General features: G+C 42.3%; 1 protein-coding gene across 1 annotated transcript in view; it reads right to left on the bottom strand.

Moving 5' to 3' along the window:
* Positions 1 to 8457, bottom strand: part of LOC128743956 (disheveled-associated activator of morphogenesis 1) — a 259396-nt gene extending 250939 nt beyond the window's left edge. Inside the window, exon 1 of the mRNA XM_053840670.1 lies at positions 8344 to 8457. The gene's annotated coding sequence lies outside the window, so the exon portion shown is untranslated. The remainder of the gene's footprint in view (positions 1 to 8343) is intronic.
* Between the last annotated feature and the right edge of the window lie 3930 nt (positions 8458 to 12387).

The following is a 12387-nucleotide window of genomic DNA, read 5'->3' as shown; positions in this document are numbered from 1 at the left end:
TCTATTTTTTCCAGTGGAGGAGCATTTCGTGAGAAGAATGGTATACTTGATGAAATATATTGGGTAGCTCAATTGGTAAGTGGGACTTTCTCGGTTGGTGCGCGAGTGCTTTGGCCATTAAACTATTATTACACAACCCTATATTATATAGCCTCATATCAAGTTTTGTCCCTCCAGTCTAACCATTCCATACAAGCACACATAGGCTCCCCCGTCAACGGTAATTCTTTGCTCTTCTTTGCTCCTAGCACCGAGAAGATTTTAGACTGCATTGTGGTGGAAGCTATCGATCTGATGCCAACCGTCAAGGCCCGCTGGTGTTATGGTGATATGAGACCATCTAATATAGGGCTGTGTAGTAATAGTTTAATTGCGAAAACACTTGGGCGTCAAAGTGTGGGTTGGAGTCCCACTTACCAATTAACTACGCAATATATTTTTGGCCTCATATCGAAATTTCCCAGTTTCATCAATTCTACCATTCTTCTCACCAAACTCTCCTCCACTTTAATAAAAATAGAATTACGGTAAGTTAATCTACTGTAACACGCAGTCCAACCTGAGGACTGCAATTCCGTTAACTAAGGAAATAAAGGATTCTGCCATTATAGAGTTCATACAACGTGATGTCGTCGCCATCAAACTGGAAGTGCCGTCGACTATGAAGTACATATCTGTATCAGGACCTGGTCGTGGCTTCTCCGTACTTTCCGGGTGACAGAGACATGACTGCAGGGTCATCAACTTTCCGTTCCTGATCAGCTGGGATGCCAACGTCATTGCGATCGAGGAGGACCTGCGAGTGCTCGGCTTTATTTTATCTGGCTAAGCAATAGGGGAGTTGATTTCTACTTTACTGTGCGTAAAAATTGCAATTTTGTATATTAATTACTATTGCTTTCATAGTTACGTAACTGCCAAAATGAATCATCTAAGGTTGAACTCCTCAGAAACTTGCAAAACTCGATATTGTGACAAAGGTCATCCGAGATTCACGATTCATGTACAACACAGTATAATTTATGGCAATATGAAGTTTGTCGGGTCAGCAAGTAAATAAATAAATAAAAAGTTAAAACAAAACGGAGCACAATAATTCGCGATTGAGTAAAGTATGAATTTTTCTCTTCTCTTTTTTTATTCTGAGGAGGAATCATCCCTGTTCGAGATTGTAACAAAAGTCATCCGAGATTCACGATTTATATACAACACAGGTTAATTTGCAGTAATACGAAGTTTGTCGGGTCAGCTAGTAACATAAGAAAAGCACGTATTTTAAATAAATAAATCTTTTTATTCATGTATCCCGAAAACGGCTGCATTCAGGAAATTTTTAATTTTGACTAAAAGAACTGTTATTCATATTTAAAATAAATATGTAAAATAAAAGAAAAGCAGCTTGCAGAAATGTCAGAAGTACAACATGCCCTCGCGTCATATGTTTATTGACTTCAAGGCAGCATACGATTCAGTCGATCGAGACCAGCTATGGCAGATAATGCACGAACATGGTTTTCCAGATAAACTGACGCGAGTGGTCGGAGCTCATTGGATCAAGTGATGTTTTTCGTACGCATCTCGGAGACACTCTGAAGTCGCGTGGTCGAGACTCTTTTATGTGCAAAATATTTTCTAGAACATCACATTGAGCTGTCTGTTGAAATAAACATGTTACAAGAAGAAATTTGATTTAAGGGGTCGTTTATAAACTAAGGTCTATTGCTGAAAATGCGTAAAAGATAGAAGTTTGATATCTTCACAAAAATTACTTGAAATTGGTTTATCTTTAATATTTTGAAACCAAAAAGGTAAAAAAAAGTTTACTCAAAAAGTTATTACTTAAATTGTTGTTTAAGTAACGCTTAAATATTGGACGACCCCTTCAAAATATGCATCAATTTTTTATTCAAAAAGTTGCCGAAGACCACATTGAGCTGAGACATGCTGCTTAACCGCAAATATTTTTGTCCCGAAATTTTAATTTCTGGCCCATAGTGGGATGGTCCGGCGACTTACTTAAGTGGCTTGTCATCGTAAGACAAAATCGGTTGCACAAAGTTCCTCTAGTTTACCCCCGGTTGTGGGCTACCGCTCTCCACTTCCTCAGATATCGAATACTCTCCGCCAGATTTCGGTCCACCTGATATAACCATCTTGCTCGATGCGCTCCTGGTCGATACCAAATTTGAGGCAAATACCGTCTTTGCAGAGTAATTGTCCAGCATTCTTGCAACGTGCCCTGCCCATCGTATCTGTCCAGCTTTAATCGTCTTTTGGATACTAGGTTCGGCATAGAGCCGTGCAATTTCATGGTTCATGCTCCGCCTTCATACTCCGTTATCCTTTACGCCATCGTAGATCGTTCTTAGCACTCGTCGTTCGAAAACTCCGAGCACTCGGAGGTCCTCCTCGAGCATTGTCCGGGCTCATGGTAGAGAACAACCGGTCTAATAAGCGTCTTGCACAGGGTACACTTTGTATGGTGGCTTAGTCTACTCGACCGAAATTGCTTATGAAGCCCATAGTAAGACGACTTTCGCTGATAATAACGGGGGAAAACTACAATTTTGGATTTTTTTTCTCAAGCTGTCAAAAAAGACAAAGATACATGAAGAAGATCTGATTTACCGAAATTAAAGATACATTATTCATTGTTGAAAATAAATTAGTGTACATTTTAAAACGGTCCGTAATCGGCTGTTTGGTGAAGCTTTCGTTTGACGTCGAAACAGGAGCGTTGTACGGCCATCATGTCAACTTTGCGAATGCATCTCTTGTTTCTATCAATCAACTTTTTGCAATTCGTGGTTCTCCAGTTATTTTTGTACACCAAGGAACTCAAGGTCTCGAAGAAATCTTTGATTCGGCGCACTGAGACAGATTTTTCTGGTCGTGGTTTTTGAGTAAAAATGGGATCGAATATATTCAGGAACGAATTCAGGAACGATTGAGTTTTTTTGACGTAATGCGATGATGCTCTATCCGGCCAAAACACGTATTGTCCATCCGCATGATGTTTTTGTAAAAACGGGATCAAAGTTTTCTTCAAACATTCGTCTGCTGCATCTTAATTGATAGCCAAACCAGAGGACTTGTTGTTGAAGAAACGAGAAAGAGAACGATGTCCTTCTGCGTCCAGAATTTTGGCTGGTTTTCCACTAGCTTGCTTGCGAATAGTGGTCGGGCATCTTAGGATATGGTAAACAGTCGAAGCCGCAACATATTCACTTTTAAATGTTGTACCGTATACTTTTTGCCGAGATTTCTGTGGCAGTTCGTAGAAACGTGCAACGCGCTCTCGAAATGCTTCTTGTTTCGACGTCATTTTAAGCAAAACAAGACAAGCATAAACAACACAAAAAATATTGACTAAAAGAGAAGAGAGGGAGCTAACACATACATACTCTCATTTCTCTCTGAGCTCGTTTGTGTGGAGTATACATAGGTGCTTCAAAAAAATTCCAAAATTTTAGTTGTCACCCGTTACACCTCCGAATCAAACGGCTGGTATCATTGTCAGCCGTTACCAGTGAGCCAAGGTAGACAAATTCGTCAACTTACTCAAGCTCATCGCCGTTGATCATTACACTACTGTCCAAGCGGCGTCGGTCGGCCTCGGTTCCGCTGGCCACCATGTACTTTGTTTTAGACGTAGATACAGCTCTGTGTACCAATCATCGGTGTTTGAATCAGTTTGATGAGCTTGCTAGGGAAGTTGTTCTCGTCCATGATTTTCCATGGCTCTTTCCGGTCGATGGTATCATATGCGGCTTTAAAGTCAACGAACAAATGCGTGGGAACTCTGTATTCACGGCCCTTTTGAAGGATTTGCCGAAGTGTAAATATTTGATCCGTTGTAGACCGATCTTCGACGAAGCCGGCTTGATAGTCTGCCAAACGTCGGTAGACAATGGCGGGATGGACACGTGTCGTACGGATGTCGAACGACAGTGGGACGAAAACGATTCTCCTCAGCAACTTGAAACTTATGCAGAATTCATGTACTTATTGAAGCAGCTAAGCTAGAAGGTGCAAACTAGAGCGCCTGTTGTCCAGGTGAGGGGCGGCTAACACAGCGTCTGTCTTGGAACGGGCGGCTGAATATAAAATGCTGTATCCCGCAAGCTATACCTAAGATGACAGACAGAGCAACGGGATGTAGGCATCGCGACCCCTGTGAGGTAGAAAACTCAATTACCACGAACAACGAAGAAAGAAATTCAGGACGGAACAATCGGTATAGGACACGGCAAGGGACAAGGAAATGATTAAGGGATAACGATTGGAAACTTGGTACCTGGAATGTCCGAGCTCTCCCTGAACCGGCACGGGCTGGCTTGCTTGCTCGAGAGCTGCATCAACTCGGAGTGGAAATCGCTGCTATTCAGGAAGTTCGGTGATCAATTTCCGGAGAAAGGGAGTTCCGTGCAGTAGACCCTATTGCAGGCACTTCTTTCAAGTACCACATCTACTACAGTGGTGGCAAAAAAGCAGATCATGGAATCGGTTTCGTAGTGTTGGGAAAACGAGTCATCCGGTGGAGGCCCGTAGATGACCGTATATGCGTGTTGAGGATTAAGGGCAAATTCTTCAACTACAGCCTAATCAACTTATAAATCATCGACAATCATCGACAAATGATAAATCCGATGATGCTAAGGACGAGTTTTACGACAGGCTCGAGAGGACCTATGTAGAGTGCCCAAAACACGACGTGAAAATCATCATCGGAGATGCAAATGCGCAGATCGGGAGGGAGGAACTTTTCCGTCCAGTCATTGGAAGGCATAGCCTTCATCTGTCGACCAATGATAACGGTCTGAGGCTCATGAATTTTGCCGCGGCCAGAGGAATGGCCATCTGTAGCACCTACTTTCCACGTTTGAATATTCGGAAACACACCTGGAGGCATCCAAATGGAGACTCTAGCTCTCAGATCGATCAAGTCTTGATTGACGGTCGATACTTTTCGGATGTTATCGATGTACGGTCTTTTCGGGGACCAAGGGACCAAATATCGACTCTGACCACTATCTCGTAGTGAGTAAGATTCGCGCAAGGCTGTCGAACACAGCGAAAGCTAGATATAAATGGGCTGTGGAGGAACATCCATGATGAAATCGAAATAGCTGCGAGAGAGCTGGTAGGCACGACGCGTGGAAGACAGCGTAACAGCTGATTTGATGCCGAATGCCAGAGAGTGACAGATGAAAAGAACCAGGCCAGGAGACGCATGCTCACTGCGGCAACGCCTCAAAACAGAGAGACTAGAGCTGCGGAAAAAAGAATCCATCGTCTAAAGAAACGCGAGTACGAGGAGCACGTGCTCGCCGGCGCAGAAGAGCGATACGCCAGCAACGACACACGGAGTTTCTATAAAAAGGTGAGATGCAGGAATTTTGCCATGCCTGTGATGTGCAATGATAGTGCTGGCAACCTGCTTACCGACAAAATGACGGTAGCAGCCAGATGGAAGGAGCACTTCCACACTCTGTTGAATGGAGACGTAAATGCGGAGATCAGCAGAGACAGGATAGGAATTGTAAGCGATGATCAAACTGTGGAGCCACCAACACAGAAGGAGGTTAAATAGGCAATCAGTGAGCTGAAAAACGGTAAGGCTGCTGGGAAGGACGGTATCCCGTCTGAACTTCTAAAAGCGGGGAGCGAGCGGGTGTACGAAGAAACTCGCCGGATCATTGTCAGGATCAGGGAGGAAGAACAAATGCCGGAGGACTGGTTGGATGACCTCATTTACCCAATTTTCAAAAAGGGACATCGACTGGAGTGTAAAAACTATCGAGGAATTGCATTGCTCAATTCTGCCTACAAGGTACTTTCCCGTATCCTGTTCTGCAGACTGGGACCGTTAGCGGAGTCCTTCGTCGGCGAGTACCAAGCTGGTTTTCGTGAGAGTCGTTCCACGACGGATCAGATGTTTACCCTGCGTCAGTTGCTAGACAAGTTTCGGGAGTACAACTTGCAGACACACCATCTGGTTGTGGACTTTAAAGCGGCGTACGATTCAGTTAAAGGAAATGAGCTGTAGCAGATAATGCTAGAACATGGTTTTCCGACGAAACCAGTTACACTGATTCGTGCGACGCAGGACGGATCCAAATCATGCGTTAGAATAGCGAATGAGACCTCAGCTGCTTTCGTGACGTTGGATGAACTGAAGCAAGAGGATGCACTCTTTAACCTGCTATTCAACACTGCCTTGGAAAGTGCATTACGAAGGGCCAACGTGGAAAGGAATGGAACTATCATCACGAAATCTCACATGCTTCTTGGTTTTGCGGATGACGTCGATATCATCGGAATCAACCGTAGAGCAGTGGAAGAGGCCTTCAGGCGAGATTGGGACTTACCATTAACACCGCCAAAGCGAAGTACATGGTTGCTGGTAGGGAACGTGGGAGTGGGAGCCCAAGTGGTGTTGGTGCCGAGGTGGAGTTAGATGGGGAACGATATGAAGTAGTGGAGGAATTTATATATCTTGGTACACTCGTGACATGTGACAACGATGTAAGCCGCGAAGTGAAACGATAAGTTGCAGCCGCGAATCGGGCTTTCTACGGATTACGTAGCCAGCTGAAGTCCCGTAGTTTGCGAATTCACACAAAACTAACACACTAACCTCCCGGTGGCGCTTTACGGACACTAACCATGAACGCTAAAGGAAGCTGATCGACGAGTGCTTGGGGTTTTTGAGCGTAAAATTCTGCGATCTATATTTAGAGGGAGTGGGGATTGGAGAACGGCAGCCCAGGACCGACGACACTGGAGGACCATAATTCGTTCGGTGCACGATCGGTAACGGACCGTTGCCAGTAAAGTAAGTAAGTATGTTATCAACCCTTCTTCGTCGACTGACTGAAAGGACCAAGTTTTACTTTTTATAACCAATCCCTTAATTTTCCAGTTTTCTTCAGAGATCATATTGATTGTGGTCAAACAAAACAACTGATGAAGTTGAATAGGTTTCGTGAGATTTTGTAGATTAGTCCTGTCGCATTAGCATTCTGATCCTTCTGAAAAAGGTACAACATTCGTAGAATTGTGGAACATTCGTTTGACTCAAAATTATATTGTTTTGCGGGTCCACAGTTTAATGTTCGAATGTGCTGGAATTCAGCATAGCATAGGTAGTAAGCCAATTCACAGAAAAGCCGATCAAAGACAAAATAATATCGCACGTCTTAGGTGATTGACAGTTGAGGTTATTTCGGTAGCATTTTTTGATTTTTGGCAAATCCACACAACAAACTACACCGGGTGTGCCGGGTGAAAATTTAGATCATACACATAATGCTGAATCGATTCCGCGATCGAAAGTGTGTGCTTGAGCTGCCACTGATTCACATCGCATCCAGGGCATTATGAAGCACCTGATGAAAGTAAACTTGTTCGTTGGTAAGCTCTTTCGGTAGGCGGTTCCGGCCTATTGAAGTTGTTTATCGATTTCACGCAACAACAGTCATTCAAACGATTCGAAACGCCGCGCCGGAGATAACTTTGGAAAGCCAAAATTGAAGATAATGACATCACCACAATTGCATTAGATTACAATTACATTTAGAATGTTTTACAAGTTACGAAGACCAGACTCTCCATAACCATGAGATCATTTTGGGTTATATAATTTACATATTAGGACATTTAAATTACATTTCCGTACTAATCCTGTATATATCAAATTGTCTTTGTGCAACTGTCGTCGTAGGTATTAGCCACAGACGGAATACGTGAAAATTTATTGCACGTTCGGCGGCACCCCATGAACTCTCTCATTCGTTCGTTGCGTGCGGTAGGAATTTCTAACGCTAAATCCCGACGCGCCCCATTGCATGCCGTTTGGCGAAACGACATCATAAATTGGAGAATTTTGCGTTCCCCTTGTTTGCTAACTTGGAACTGGCTGACTATACCAGTGCAGAAAATTATCCCCATCATGCAGCAACTAAGCACAATTTGGCCGACCTGCAGCAGGTGGACTAAACGTGTCCCCCGAGAGATTACCTCCACTAAGGAACATATTTGGACCGTCGTCGTCGATACGAATGAGTCACTCCATTTAGTTTCGTAATTAAAAATTCTGTCTCGGTAGGGGACGTGCGTGTGTTCATTGCCAAAGACAGGACAGTGAAAATTTATTGAGGGTTCCAAAAAGTTAATTAAAGTGCAAATTGTACAGACGTCTTACATAAAAAGCGCAATAAAATTCTCGATCAAAACATATGCGACGTTCTCCAATGTCTAGGGCAAGTTCACACATAGAGATAGAATTACTAAATTGTATTATGTAAACAGAAACCTGCGTTCAGTCAAGTTCATTCGTACCTTGAAGTTTCGCTGCCACCGTAGAGACTGGGCCACACTGCAGTCGCTTCTGCTAGTCCAGTGCACTTTGAAGCTGTAAGTTGATATCCCGTCGGGTACAATGTTGTGCCGTTCTGTACTTTCAGCTTCTTCAGATTACAAAACACTCTTCTTAATTGCTTATCCACTTGTTACACCGTAAAAAAAACAATTTTGCTTTATGGCTTGTTTTTATATAAGCCTATAAATCGGCATGATTTACACTAAACACTGACCACATTTGCACATTAAACGAGAAAAAACTGTTTCCATTATTTTGTTGATTCACACCACTTAACTCTCCATCGGAATGTACTATCCACGTAATGTGTTTACCACTAAACAGATCAGCTCGTAGTATATTCACTACAATTGCATTGTAATCAGCTGTGGTTTACTATTTCGAGAATCGCAGAACTCGTTCCTTGAGTCAGTCAGCCAGTCACACAGTGCCACAACCAACTAATGGCATGCAATAATCGGAAACCTGCAACGAGAAAAAGAACCACACTGTAATTGAGACGTATTATCAACCGAACGAATGACAAGTGATACGAAATAATTCAAGTCCAGAACTCCAACCGAACCTCCGTCTGATAGTGCCAACCGCTTGTCGTCAATTGTCTCCAAGCGCCAAAACGAAGAGATTTCACTCGCTCCATGCACTCTATCTATCCAACCAACACCCAGTTTCAAAAGCCCGACGATGATATCGTGGTCCGAGTCCGAGTTTTCAATTACTTTCAATTGACCGTAATGACAATCGCAAGAGCACACTCGCTTGGCCGGTTGTGCCGGCGCACGAGATGGAAATGTGTATCAAGCTGGAAATCACGTACGACGGATTTAGCGAGTGTCAGATTTCGTAGAAAAACAGGCCCTGTGCCGCCGGTTGTGAACGATTCGAACGCTATTCTTAATGATGTCACGAAAACATCTGAGTGCGGCTGCTACCGGTTGGTACCTACCTGATAGGCCACCTTTCCTACGTTGGTTTGAACAAGTGGCCCACGGCAGGAAAAAAAACTGTTTTAAATTTGCTCAAAATTCTTCCTCTGCCGTTCGATTGAGCACAACACTTTTATTGCAATCGTTTGCTCATTTATCGCACGTTTAAAACATAAAATTGATCAGACCGTTTCTGGAGTAGTTGCTCGTGCGAAATTGCACATAGTTCTTCACGCTATGGGAAAACATACGTAGGAGTGTAACTAGAGATATCGAAAACAACAAATCCTGACTCTCAATTCGTGGCCCCAATTGCTATTCCAAACGAATCGGTCTAAATACCAGCCAACCGTTGATGGTTCAATCCGGTTCAAATAGGAACATTATAGAAAATAAGAACTGTTTGAGTCTTAGCCCTTAAATCAGACAGTTACTGACTGTGAACTCTGAAAAAAAATTGGAATTTTAACCAACCGAACTCGAAGCATGTTTGTTTGTAGAAGATTTTAGAGAAAGTTGTCCATCAATCTTGCTTCAAATTATTTCAGATTTAGAGTTACTGTTTGGGACTTGTGTTGGAAATAATAGTCAAAATGGACTAAACGAATCGAATAATTTTTTTTACAACTGGAGCAACTGGAACAAAATGGACCCGGAAAAGCTGATCAGCTGTTTGAATTGCTTGATTGCAGAGACTTGGCGTACAGAACGACTACCGGAGGAGTGGAACGACGGGGTTATTTGCCCTATCTACCTAGAAAGACGATAAGCTGGATTGTGAGAACTACCGAGTGATCACTATTCTGAATGCCGCCTACAAAGTGCTTTCCAAAGTCGCCTTCCATCGACTGTCGCCAATAGCCAATAGATTCGTGGGAAGTTATTAGGCCAGCTTCATGGAGGCTCGGACCAAATCTTCACCTTATGCCGGATCTTCCGAAAGTGCCACGATTTTACCTGTTCATTAATTTCAAAGCCGCATATGATAGTGTAAAACGACAAAATTTATCGAAAATTATGGACGAAAACGATTACTAGGGAAGTTTATTAGACTTATCATGGCTACGACGGATGGAATCCTGTGCTGTGTGAGAATTTCGACTGTGTGAGACTTCGACAAGACGATGGTCTTTTCTGCCTACTATTCAACATTGCGCTTGAAGTTGTTATAAGACGAGTGGCGATAGAAATGCGGGGCACGATTTTCACTAAAATCAATTTGTCTGCTTTTCCGACAACATGGATTGGCAGAGCATTTGAGGCGGTGCAAAATCAGTACACCAGACCAAAACGCGAAGCAAATAAGATTGGGTTGAAGATAAATAAGTACCTTCAAACGGGGTAACTTGCAACAGTTCTCAACTATGAGTGCAAGTGAAAACTTATCTGTAGTACATTTGAGGACATTTAATTAACACAAAGTTATTAGGTCTAGTATAGAACAATTTCACATATTGAGAAAAAATATGCGATCAATATTGGCTGTTGTAGAATTTTTCAACTAATTTGTTACTGGTAACCCCTTAAACGGGGTAACTTGCAACAAACAATATTTTTTGGAAATTGAACGAATTTAAAGATTTGTATGATATTCTTTTGACTTGAATATGCAAATGATAATCCGACTTGCGATTTTTAATGCTTTTGCTATGAATATACGCATAAATGTCCTAAGCCACGTTGCTGAAAAAACTTCATGAGCCCCGTAACGGAAATTACAGAAATAACTTTTTATATTATTCATGCAGTTGGTATTCCTTGTCTGGATCCTTTAGAGCTGCCTTCTTTAAGGACCATTCACATATTACGTAACGCACTTAGGGAAGCGGGAGTTGTGTAGTAACGCATTACACGTCGTATATCCACTATGCAAAATCACGTCATGAAGTGGAGCGGGAGAGTTAAAAATCATCGATATTTTGGTTACGTAATATATAAATGTTCATTACGTTACGAGTGATTGTAATTAGACACAGTCATATTGCTGGTCGATTCTTTCAGTGAGGTTATTTTCTTTTTGGGCTCTTCCATGGCCATTTTCAGTATTTCCAGAGAAAAACTGCCATATTTCCGACTTATCGAAAGTATCTTACACCCTTCAGGTGTGCTTTAGTATTGTTTGATGCAAAATTAAATGATAACTTGCCTCTTGAAGTTAACGGAACACAGCTTTTTATATCTACCAGCTGTTGAAAGTTACCCCGTTTAAGTACTTGTTTTACAAATAATGTGGTAACAAACAAGTAAGATAAACAAAACTAGTCATCATAAATCGATTATTTTGTTTCCTAATTGTTCATTTTGCTATAAAAAAAAGTATAGTAGGCTTCTTTTATTTGAAGTGCCTGTGGACGACACAAACGTTTTACTGACGAAAAATTGACGATGAATTTGACACCATCTTGTGGAATTTTTTAAAAATCACCAAAACAGTAGAAAATCAACATAACAGTGTCTATGGCTTCTTTGAACTGTTAACAACAAGATTCAGTGACTGATATAGATTAAAAATTGAAGTAACAGATCAAAAAGTACAGTAAATTGGATCGATCTAGTGTTGTTGCATGTTACCCCGCTGTTGCAAGTTACCCCGTTTGACGGTACGTCTAAATCGAAATATATGCTAGGGGGAGAGACTGAGCGCAACAGGGTCCGCTTAGTCAGTACCGTGGTAATCGACGTGGACAAGTTTGAGGTAGCTACCTTGACTCAGATTACTAAAAGGCGTATTATCAACAGAAGTCGTGCCTACTATGAACTCAACAAACACTTGTGATCGAACAAGTTGAGGCTTCGTACAAAGTATACATTATACAAAACGCTAACTAGACCGGTTGTCCTGTACGGGCATGAAACGCTGACACTGCTAGAACTAGAATAAGAATCTGCTAGCGCTCGGATTTTTTTCGAACAAGTGAGAACGCTATATGGAGACGAAGAATGAACCACGAACTCGCGCGTCTCTTCGGTGAATGCAATGTTCAAAAAGTATCTAAAGCTGGACGGATACGTTGGCCAGAACAAGACGAATAGAGACACAGCGAGCGAAGTGGCAAGATCAATTAGAGTGACATCTGG

The sequence above is a fragment of the Sabethes cyaneus genome, chromosome 3 (genome assembly GCF_943734655.1).
Source record: "Sabethes cyaneus chromosome 3, idSabCyanKW18_F2, whole genome shotgun sequence".
In the NCBI taxonomy this organism is placed as follows: domain Eukaryota; kingdom Metazoa; phylum Arthropoda; class Insecta; order Diptera; family Culicidae; genus Sabethes; species Sabethes cyaneus.
Note: the sequence above shows the minus strand (reverse complement) of the source record. Positions and strands in the feature narration are given on the sequence as shown.